This window comes from Orycteropus afer, unplaced genomic scaffold (assembly GCF_000298275.1).
Source record: "Orycteropus afer afer isolate SDZICR_OR568_19922 unplaced genomic scaffold, OryAfe1.0 scaffold00315, whole genome shotgun sequence".
Taxonomy (NCBI): domain Eukaryota; kingdom Metazoa; phylum Chordata; class Mammalia; order Tubulidentata; family Orycteropodidae; genus Orycteropus; species Orycteropus afer.
This window is the reverse complement of record NW_006921902.1, coordinates 3,760,598-3,772,680: the sequence shown is the minus strand read 5'-3', so window position 1 is coordinate 3,772,680 and position 12,083 is coordinate 3,760,598. Positions and strand designations below refer to the sequence as shown.

Sequence of the window (12,083 nt, the reverse complement as noted above, 5' to 3'; positions counted from 1 at the left end):
GGACATATTTTTTCCATATCTTTTAGTTATAAAAGGAACTGCTGGTCTTATGATAAATGTATGTTTTACTTCATGAGAAACCGGCAAATTGTTTCTCAAAGTTGTATGTTTTAAAACTTCAGCAATGTATAATAGTTCCCATATCTTTGACAATATTTGATACTGTCAGTCTTCTTAATTTTTGTTATTCTAGTGTGTGTGAAATGTAATCTTATTGTAGTTTTCATATCCATTTTCTTTATGATTATTGATGCTGAGTGCTTATTGGCCATTTGTATATATTGGTTTATGAAGTGTCCATTCAAACTTCTGAAGTAATTCATTTTTAATCAGGTTGTCTTTTTCACTATATTTTTTTATATGTAGGAGTTGTTCAAGTATTTTGGATAAATCTTTTGTCAAATATATTTCATTCCAGATGGTGGCTTGTTTTTGAATTTTCTTAATATTACCTTTTATTGAGCAGAACTTAAAAAATAAAAACTATCAACTTTTTTTTTTTTTTTTTACTATTAGTAAGTTTTATGTCATCTCCAAAAATATCGGTGTATTCTCAAATTACAAAGATTTCCTTTTAGAGATTTTGTAATTTTACCTTTTATGTTTATGTCTATGATCCATTTAAAATTAATTTTTGTATATCATCTGTGCAGTTATACCAGCACCATTTGTTTAAAAGACTTGTCTTTTCTCATTGAATTGTCTTAGCACCTTTGAAAAAAAAAAATCAATTTAGCAGGCGTCTGGGGATCAGTGTTTGTCCCCAAGGACAAACAGTTTCTGCCCCCAAGGGATGCAGAAAGCTGGCAGCATGTCAGGGGAACTGGGAGTTGGTTCTCATTGCAATGAACAAGCCTGTGTAGCAAGTGCTGGCGTGGCTGTGGTGGGATCTCTCAGTCCTCCAGCCCCTGCTAGTTACCATCAGCAAAATCAAACTCCAGACATTGTGATAGAGGCTTCCAGTTATATCTAGAGCACTTACAGGAAGAACTATGTTCAGGAACTGCTAGAAAAAGCATCAGAACCTAAAATTCTGTCTTCATGTCCTGAAATCAAATGATACTTCATGGGCCACCTACAGAAACAAAATGTCAACAAATTGATGGCTCTCTCCAATCTCTTCATGCTGGGAACAATGGATTGGCAGACAAAATCAACAGCTTCTTGAAGGAAAAAACAAATGGTTTTTCTAAAAGTTTGAATGTTGTGGTGCAGATCAACAACAGTGGAGAGGACAGTAAATATGGCCTTTCACCTTCAGAGACTATTGTTCCATGGTGGAACACATTAATGCCAAGTGCCCCAGTCTGGAATTGTGGGGCTGATAAGCATGGGAAGCTTTGGGCATGATCTTAGTCAAGGACCAAATCCTGACTGTCAGGTGTAATTGTCTCTTTGGAAGGAGCTGTGTAGAAAGCTGAACCTCCTACCTATCGTGGTTAAGCTGAACGTGGGCATGTTCATGGACTTCCAACATGCAACTGAAGTGGGATCTACAAATGTCTGAATAAGAAGCACCATTTTTGGAGAATGAGATTTCTCAAAGAAACCTGCCATGGACAGATCCACAGCAGACCTGAAGGCCCCAGTTGAGATGACACTAAAATATTGAGTCAATTAATAACCTGACAGTAGCTCCCGACCTGTGGGCTTTGTCCAGGAATATTTAACCATGTGTGTGTGTGTGTATACATATACATATACATATATACATATATATATACATATATATATATATATATATATTATGATTTGGGTGAAAGTTTACAGAGCAAATTCATTTTACATTCAACAGTTCAAACACATTTTGTTTCATGACATTGATTGCAATCCCCATAATGTAACAGCCCTCCTTCCCATTACCTCCCTGCAACCTAGATTTCAATTTTGATATTCCCTATGTTACAGCACAACCATGCTCTCCTTATGACCTGGGTAGAGAACACAAAAATTATTTGTGTTGACAGAAATCATCTGTTCTTAGTCTGAGATGGGAAGCTTGCTTCAAGCAGCAGCTTTGGGTTGGATTTGAGGAATCCAGACATTTCTGCAGAATGTATTCAATATTGAATCCTGCCAAGAAGTACCAATCATAAACGCCTTTCCAGGTTAAAATTTGGTCACTGATGTTTGTGGTCATTGAAGTCAGAGGGATCTCAATTTGCCTTTTTCATCACACTTCATTAGAAAATTCCCTCATTGTTGCTACCTTCACATGAGCTCCTACCATTCTGGAAAAAGGTGATTTCTGCCAAGTTTCTTCCATACTAAGTTTATTTAGAGATATTCTCTAGTCTGAAATGGCAGTATAGGTAACTCCAGGAAATGGCTCAAATTGATTTTTGCTCAAAAGAGCTTGTGTCATTGGCCACTCTGTGACACTGAACCTGAAAATTTCAGGGGTAGTATATATAGGACTTGGGAGCTCTGGTAGCATAGTGGCTAAGGCACTTGACTGCTAACCAGAAGGCTGGTGGTTCAAACCCACCAGCCACTCCTCGGAAGGAAGACGGGGCAATCTATTTCTGTAGTGATACTGCATCGGAAACCCAAGGAGGGGTCGCTATGAGTCGGGTCCGACTCGATGGCACACAACAACAACAACATATATAGGACTTAAGGAGCTCTAGTGGCAATTCAAAACCACCAGCCACCCATGCATGGAAGGAAGATGGGGCAATCTACTTCAGTAAAGATTCATCACCTTAGAAACCCAATAGGGATTGCTATGAGTTGGAATCTACTCACTGGCAGTGAGTTTTTTTTTTTTTTTTTGTTGTTGTTATATATAGGACTTAAGGAGTTCTGCCGGGGTACTACCTAAGGCAGTTGACTGCTAATCAGAAGGCTGGAGGTTCAAACTCACCAGCTAGTCCTCGGAAGGAAGGTTGGGCAATCTACTTCCGTAGTGATACTGCATCAGAAACCCAAGGAGGGGTTGCTATGAGTCAGATCTGACTCAACGACAGTGGGTTTTTTTGCTTTGTTTTGTATTTTGTTTTTAGGTCCTTCTATCATCTTCCTTAAAAGACAAGACTTTGAGCGTTTTCCTCTGGCATCTACGGTGATGAGAATTTAATGATATGAATTCTCCTTCACCATATTCTTCTTTATGGTGATTATTTATCAGTGATAACTGTGAGTGGATCTCATTGCTCCCAGAAATGGAAGATTCTTTCAAAGGCAGCCACCACATGGTTTCATTGAGGCCTGGTTTTGAAATTCTTTCCCTGAGGAGTACATTCCAGCCACATCCATAGCTTCCTGCTATATAAACCATAATTTTCCAACTCTTCTTCTTGATTTTCAAGAAAGTAGCAAGGTCTTCAAAAACCAGAAAGCACAATTCTCAGTCATGACAGATGGCTTTAATGTTTGTGGTGGTTTATTTTCTAAATTACTTTTCTCATTATTCAAGCCCCAGTCTTTAATTTTATTAAAGAACTTCCAGAACATGATGCTGCTGCTGAATGTAATTTTTAAAACAAACCATTATGATTCCTGTACTGTTTCAAAGCTATAGTGTGGTATTTCAGAGTCTATTAAATAAGAATGAGCAAATGAATTATACCATCTGTGCCAATTACAAAGCAATTAAAAGAATTTATTATTATTTTTTTAATCAATTAATCATATATGTATGGGTCTGTTTCTGAAGCCTCTATTCTTTTGCATTGATATATTACCTACCCTTATCCAGTACCACCTTACCTTGATTATTGTACTTTCTAAAGAGACTTGAAACTAGGAAATTTGAGTTATCCAAATTTGTTCTCCTTTTTATGATTTTTAAACTATTCTAGATTTTTTACATTTCCATATAAGTGTCAGAATCAAATTTTTTTAATTTTTGTAAAATATCTGTTAAGAATTTTTATTGGAATTGTATTGACTCTATTAAAAATTGGGGGAGAATTGACATTTTTAACAGTATTGTGTATTCCAATCCATAAATGTAGTATGTATCTTCTTTTATTTATATTTTCCTAAATGTCTCACAGTGTTTTGTGGTTTCATTCAAGTTGTCTTGCACATGTTTTGTTAATTTTTCTTAAGTATCATATGTCTCATGATGTTATTATAAATATAAAAGGTCTTATAACATTTTATTATCCAAAATTTGCATATTGATATTTGTATATTAACTTTGTACCTGTAACCTTACTTAATTTATTTCTAAGTTCTAATAGTATTTTTTTTTTAATTTCTTAGGATTTACTATAAAATCTATCATAATATGCATGAGTAAACACAGAAGTTCTTCCTTTCCAAACTATGTGGTTCTTATTCTTTACTATACCTCATTTTACTGGCTAGAATTTCTACTATAATATTAAATAGAAGTACTTACAATGAGGAAACATCCTCTTCTTTTTCCTGAAAAAATGGAAGAGCTCCATATTTCATCACTAAGTATGCTAAATTTCAAGGTTTTTTGTTTGTTTGTGCTAAATATTCTTAAATATTTTTAAGAAGTTTCCATCTATCCCTAGTTTGATAAGAATTTTTTACTATTAATGGGTGATGAATTTTGAGTTTTGTCCAATTATTTTTCAATGGAAATTATTATGTAGTTTTTCTCCCTTATTGTGTTAATATGGTAAATGACACTGATTGGTTTGAATGTTAAATCAACCTTGCATTCCTGGCATAAACCCGTATTTGTCATAATTTAAAATTCTAATAAATCACTGAATTCAAATTGCCAGTATTTTTTGAAGGTTTTTTGGTTTATGTTCAAGGGAGATATTTGACCATACCTTTCTTTATTTGAAATGTTTTTGTCCAGTTTCGATATTAGAATTTTGCTAATAAAAAAGATGTGAACTGCACCTTTCTTAATCCATGTTCTGGTGGAGTTTGTGATTAATTTTCTTATTCCTTTCTTAACTATGTCATAGAATTACTAGTAAAACCATCTGAACCTCATATTTTTTTTTGTGATTATGAATTCCACTATTTTTTTTTTATTTTCATTGTAATTTGAGTGAAATTTTATGGAATAAATTCATTTTCCACACAGCAGCTCACATACACTTTGTCTCATGACAATGACTGCAATTTCCCACAGTGCAACAGCTGCCCTCCCACCTCCTCCCAATAGTTACCTCTTCCCTGTCTCCTTCCCTGCCATTTACTACTGTCCCTCCAGCTATCTCCCTGTACATATACAGCCCTTCTATTCTCCCTTGATTGTTCTCTCCAAGGAGTGTATCTACCTAATGTAAATGTTCAGCTCATATGCCTGTCTTTTGTTTGACTGGAAATTCCACATATAAACCCCCCACAAAATCCAAAATCATTGCCATCAGTCAGTTCCAACTCATAGTAACTGTCATTGGTTTTCCAAGGCTATAAATCTTTATGAAAGCAGACTGCCTCATCTTTCTTCCACAGAACTGTTGATGGATTTGAACCACAAACCTTTTGGTTAGCAGCCAAAAGCTTTAATCAATAAACCACCAGAGAGCATTTTTTTTAATGTTTTATTTTTTAAAAAAATAAGTAAGAATATTTTTATTTTCTGTATTTTTGTGTCAGTTTTACAAAATTGTATTTTCCCTATATTTTCCATTGTATGTGTTGTCAAATTTATTGGCATAAAGTTGTTATACTATTCCTCATAATTCATAATTGTTTTTATGTCTGAGAATCTGTATTGATAACCCTTTTCTATTTCTGACAGAGATAATTTGTCTAGTCTCTCTTTTTTCATGACTAGTTTTGCTCAGTCCTCCCCCCCAAATTTAGTAACCATTAAAAGAACAATCATTTGTTCTAAATTTCTTCTATTTATTTTGGATTTAATTCTCTCTTTCTCTCTCTTTCTTTTTAGCATTATAATACTGAAGCTTAGATCACCTATTTAAATGGGCTTTTATTTTTTATATAAACACTTAAACTAATAAATTCCCTCCTAGCATCAATTTAGAGGCATCACAGAAATTTTCATATGTGGTATTTTTTGTCATTCAGTTAAAAATATTTTCTAATTTCCCCTATGAGTTATACTTTGATCCAAGGATTATTTTGAAGTGTATTTTTAATTTCCAAATATATGTGAGATTTTCTACCCATCTTATTATTATTGTTCTCTTATTTAACACTTTTATAACTGAACATATGTGCAAGATTTCAATTTTATGAATTTAATTGAGACTTACCATACGGCTGAACATATATATAGTCATTATGGACTGTACATGTATACAGGCCTCATCATTGTTCTGGTTACCTAGTACCACTCCGACAAGAATATACCACAAATGGGATGGCTTGAAGAAACAGGAGTTTATTCTCTTTGTAGTTTGGAGGCTTTAAGTCCGAGTTCAAAGTGCCAGGTTCTAGGGGCTGGGTGAAAGCCCCTCAACCTTGGACTTCAGCTCTGCCTCCTGATCCCGGCCCACTGGAGCTGGAGGCTTTTCTTCACTCAGCTGCTGGCTGCTGAAGCTGACAAGCCCAAGGCAGACAAGTAAAAAGGAACAGTCCCGATGTTACCAAATCACATGGCAGACCATTAATTCAAGTCCATTGAAAGTCCCACAGTCAGCAAAGCATGGCAGGCTACATGGCTACACGCAGAGGTCAAGCATGCCATAAGTCAGAGACCAGTCCCAAAGCTGTTTCTTATATATGGGAAGCAGACCACATACACAAAGCAGCTACTCAGCTGCTCACAGTACATTCCACCATGGAGTTGATTACTAGTCTCATCATGGGAAATAACTACCACCAGTTGCCCAGCCACTCAACCAGGCCCAGCCAAGTTGACATACAAACTTAACTACCACAATCATGTATACCTGAAAACACGTATTCTGTAGTTTTGTGGGTACATTCTAAAAATACAGTTAGATCAGGGTGCTTTATACTGCTTTGCAATAATCTGTCCATTTTTAAAATTATTTCTTCCCTAGTTATTCTAATAATATCTAAATGAGGGATGTTAAAACTTCTAATTATGACAATATATTTTTCTATTTCTCATTTTATTTCTGTCATTTCCTGCTTCATGTATTCTGAAACTATTTTGTCTCATAGCAACATTGTCACACCAAGTTTCTTATTATTGTACTTTGTGTGGTTTATCTTGTTCCATCCTTTTCTATTAAACCAATCTGGGCCATTGTACTTACAGTATGTCTCTTATTTCAAGCTGTGATCAAGTTGATTCCAACTCATAGAGACTCCATTTGTGTCAGAGTAGAACTGTGCTCCATATAGTTTTCAATGGTTGATTTTTAAAAGAAGGTTGCCTGACTTTTCTTAGGTAGTGTCCAAGGTTGGACTCAAACCTCCAGTCTTTCTTTCAATTAGCAGCTGAGCACCATGTATAGACAGCATATTATTGAGTGTTGTTCTTTTTCATCCAATCTGAAAATTTCTGTCCTCAATTAGAATGTGTAGTCCATTTGCCTTTTTAAAAATTTACTTTTGATTGTTATTTGTGTGAAAGTTTACAGAGCAAATTGGTTTTCCATTTGACGATTCATACATGTTTTGTTTTGTGACATTGATTGCAATTCACACAATGTAACTGCACTCTTCCCTATTTCTCCCTATGTTTACCATTTCTGTTCAACCTCCTTTCTTATCCCTTCCTGCCTTCTGAGTTTTACCCTTGGGTAAATATGCCCTTTAGATCTCCTATGGTTGATTATTCTAAAGAATGTATACCATCCTGGCGTTACTGTTCACCTTATATGACTATTAATATTTTGGTTGAATGTTGAGCCATGGGGATGAGTTCAGGCTTGAAGGGTATTTGAAGGTCATGGTCTCTGAGGTTCCCCCGATCTGTACCAGACTAGTAGGCCTTGTCTTTTTTATGATTTTGAGTTTTATTCCATGTTTTTCTCTCACTCTATCTAAGACCTCCTATTGTTGTAACTTTGAGAAAGGACAGCAGTGGTAGCCAGGCACCATTTAGTTCTTCCATTCTCAAGGTTGTGGAGGCTGGGTTTCATGTAGTCCATTAGTCCTTTGGATTAATTGTTTTCTTGAAGATTTATGGAGCTCTGGTGGTGCAGTGCCTAAGACATCTGACTACTAACCAGAAGGTTTGTGGTTCAAACCCACCAGCCCCTCTGTGGAAGGAAGATGGGGCAATCTACTTCCATAAAGATTCCAAGATTTCTTGCCTTGAAAACCCAATGGGTGTTGCTATGAGTCAGAATCAACTCCTTGGCAGTCAATTTGTTTTCTTTTTGTTTGGTTGTTTTTTTTTTTTGGTATGTTCATCACATTACTGACAAAAGTAAAATGATGGAACAATCTTACTGCCATCAAGCAGATGAATGGATAAACAGACTTTGGTGCATACTCAAAATGGAATACTATGCAGTGTTAAAGAACAGAAATGGATCTGCAAAACACCTCATAACATGGATAAACATAGCGAATATTATCCTTAGTAAAATAAGTCAATCACAAAAGGACAAATTGTATGAGTTCACTACTGTAAAAATTCAAGAATAGGTTTCCACATAGGAAGGATCACTCTGTATCCATTACCAGGGGTGGGAGGGCAAGGGAAGTAAATCACTAACTAGAGGATAGACATGAATTAACTTAGGTGAAGGGAAAGTTGATATACAATAAGGGGTAGGTCACCAAAAAATGATTGAAGCAAAGGAAGACACTGGGAGTAGCACAAGAGTGAAAACAAACTTGGTGCCATCGAGTTGTTTCCAAATCACAGCGACACACATTGGGTTCCTGAGGCTGTAAATCTTTACAGAAGTAGATCTACCTGCCTTCCTTCCACCTAGCAGCTGGTGGTTTGAACCACTGACCTTCGGGTTAGCAGTCAGATGCCTTATCCACTGCACCGCTAGAGCTCCTTTGTACAAGAGTTAAAGGCAACAATCCTGCAATAACCATAATAACAATAACCTATGAGTGGATAATTAGATAAATATAAGCTGAACAGGAGTGGGAAGGCAAATGGCACTACATCTATGGATACATGTAGGTTTGACAGAAGATATTTCTACATATGTATTTATTTGTGCTGCAAATATACCCATTAATATAGAAGATAATATAGGGTGGAAAATTATGAACAATTTGAGAGAATAAGTCACTGGGCCTAGGGTCTCAGAACCATAGTTTGGGGGGACATCAAGGTCAATTGGCATAACAAGTCTACAATGACAGTATTCTACATCCTACTTTTGTGAGTAGCTATTTATGCACATAGTTGTGCATAAACCTTTTGTGTCATGGCTCTTATTCCTGTAGGATTTATCCCTACCAATGTGATTGCTAGATCGTATGGTATTTCTATTTCCAATTTTGGAAGGGAGCATCCTCTATTTTCTATAATGGTTGCACTAATTTACAGTCTCACCAGCAGTGTTTGAGGGTTTTGGTCTCCCACATTCTTACCAGAATTTATTGCTTTCTGTTTCTTTGAATTTTCTTACTAAAGCTGAAATGAGATAGTATCTTATTGTTGCTTTGATTTACATCAAGTGTTTGTTGACTGCTTGAATGTCTTTGCTGAACTGCCTGTTCTTGTCCTTTGCCCATTTTTCAATTGGATTTTTTGTCTTTTTGTTGTTAAGTTGTTGAAATTTTCTATAAAAATTTTAGAGATTAGTCCCTTGTCTGATGTGTCACTCCCCCCAATTTTTCCCAGTCTGGAGGTTCTCTTTTTACTCCTTTGGTGAAATTTGGTGAAGTCTTTTGTGGTGCATAAGTGTTTAAATTTTTTCAGAAGTCTCAGTCATCTAGTTTGTCTTCTATTGTTTATGAATTTTTAGTTATACTTCATACTGTATTTATTCAATGCTTTAGGGCTTCTAAGTTTGACCCCCTTTTTTGATGATATTTATAGTTTTAGGTTTTACACTTAGGTTTTTGATCCACCTTGAGTTACTTTTGTAGATGGTGAGAGATATGGATCATGTTTCATTTTTCTGCAAATGGATAGCCAGTATGGCCAGCATCATTTCTAAAAGATAATACCTCTCATCTATTTAATAGATTCCAGTCCTTTGTCAAAGATCAGCTGTCCATAGGTGGATAGATTTATACATGACTTCTCAATTCTGTTCCATTAGTCTATTTGTCTGTCATTGTATCAGTAGCAGGATGTTTTGACTACCACAGCTTTATGGGAGATTTTTAGATTGGGAAATGTGAGACCTCCTACTTTGTTCTTTAGTGATGTTTTGCTTATCCAGAGTATCTTTACTTTCCATATGAAGTTGGTGATTAGTTTTTAAATAATGATGATGGAATCTGAATTGAGATTGTATTATATCTGTAGATTGTTTTGTGTAGTATTAACATTTTCACAATGTTGTTTTCCTATCCATGAGCATGGTATATTCTTCCATTTATGTGGGTCTCTCAATGTTTTGTAGTAGTGTTTTGTTGTTTACTTTGTATACGTTTTTTATATCTCTGGTTAGATTTATTCCTAAATATTGCATCTCTTGGGTGGCTATTTTAAATGGTATTATTTCACTGATATACTTTTCAGAGTTCTCTTTGATAGTGTAGACGAATCTGAATGATTTTTATATGTTGATCTTATACCCTTCCACTTTGCTGAATCCTTCTATTAGTTCCACTAGGTTTCTAGTAGTTTCTGGGATTTTCTGTGTACACAATTCATATCATCTCCAAAATGAGATAGTTTTTTCTTCTTTGCCAATTTGGATGACTTCTATTTCCCTTTTTTGCCTTATTGCTCTGACTAGGACTTCCGAGACAGTATTGAATAGGAATGGTGATAAATAACTTCCTAGTCTGGTTGCTGTTTTCAAGGGGAATGTTCACTCTTTGTTGGCAATAATGTTAACCATTGGTTTCTGTATATGCCATTAATTGTATTTAGGAATTTCCCTTCTAATCCTATTTTTCTGAGAGTTTCTATCAAGAGTGAGTGTTGGATTTTGTCAAATGCTTTTCTGTATCAGTTGATCACTGGTTATTTTCTTTTGTTTTATTTATGTGGTGGATTATGCTAATTTACTAATATTTAATCTCTTTGCATGTTGTTTTTTGTTGTTATGTGCCATCGAGTCAGCCCTGACTCATAGCTACCCCTCCTTGGGTTTCCGAGGCAGTATCACTACGGAAGTAGGATTGCCCAACCTTTCTTCCTAGGAGTGGCTGATGGGTTTGAACCTCCAGCCATGTGGTGAGCAGTCAAGTGCCTTAGCCACTATGCTACCAGAGCTCAGACTTGGTATGAATCCCACTTTGTTGTCATATATTATTATTTTTCATATGGTGTTGGATTCTATTGGCTAGGATGTTCTTGAGAATTTTCGTGTCTATGTTTATGAAGGATATTGGTTTGTACTTTTCTTTTTTGGGGGTGTCTTTGCCTAGTTTGGGACCAGAGTTATCCTTGATTCATAAAGCAACTTTGGGAGTATACCATCCTTTTTATGTTCTGGAGTAATTTGAGTAGATTCAGTGTCACTTCTTTCCTAAATATTTGGTATAATTCACCAGTGAAGTTTGTGGGCCAGGATTTTTCTGTTTGGAGATTTTTTATGACCTATTCAGTTTCCTATTTGATTATGTATCTGTTCAAATTTTCTAGTTCAGATTGTGTTACTTTGGTTAGTAGTGTGTTTCTAAAAAAAATTCCCACTTCTTCTATGTTTTCTAATTTCTTGGGTTACATTTCTTCAGAGTATTCTACTATTATTGTTTTTATTTCAGTTGGTTCTGTGGTGACATCACCTAATTTCTTTTTCATACTATTTGCATCTTTTCCTTTGTTAAGTTTCCCAGTGGCTTATTGTGATAGTTATGTTTATGTGTCTGAGTGGCTGGGTAGATGGTGGTAATATTCCCCATGATGAGACTGGCAATCAGCTCTATGGTGAGATCTACCATAAGCAACTGAGTAACTGCCTTTGGGATGTGGTCTGCTTCTTGTATATAAGGAGAAGCCTTGGGAATGGTGTCTAGCCTATGGCACACTTGGACCCTGCATGTAGCCATGTGATTGCTCAGCAGCCTGCTATGCTCTGCCAACCTTGGGACTTATAATGGAATTAAGTTAATAGCCTGCCATGTGGTTTGGTAATATTGGGACTGTGCCTTTTTACTTG

General features: G+C 35.7%; 1 pseudogene; it reads left to right on the top strand.

The window, feature by feature from the left end:
• Positions 1 to 793: 793 nt before the first annotated feature.
• On the top strand, positions 794 to 1,612 carry LOC103206437 (annotated as a pseudogene).
• The last annotated feature ends 10,471 nt before the right edge of the window (positions 1,613 to 12,083 follow it).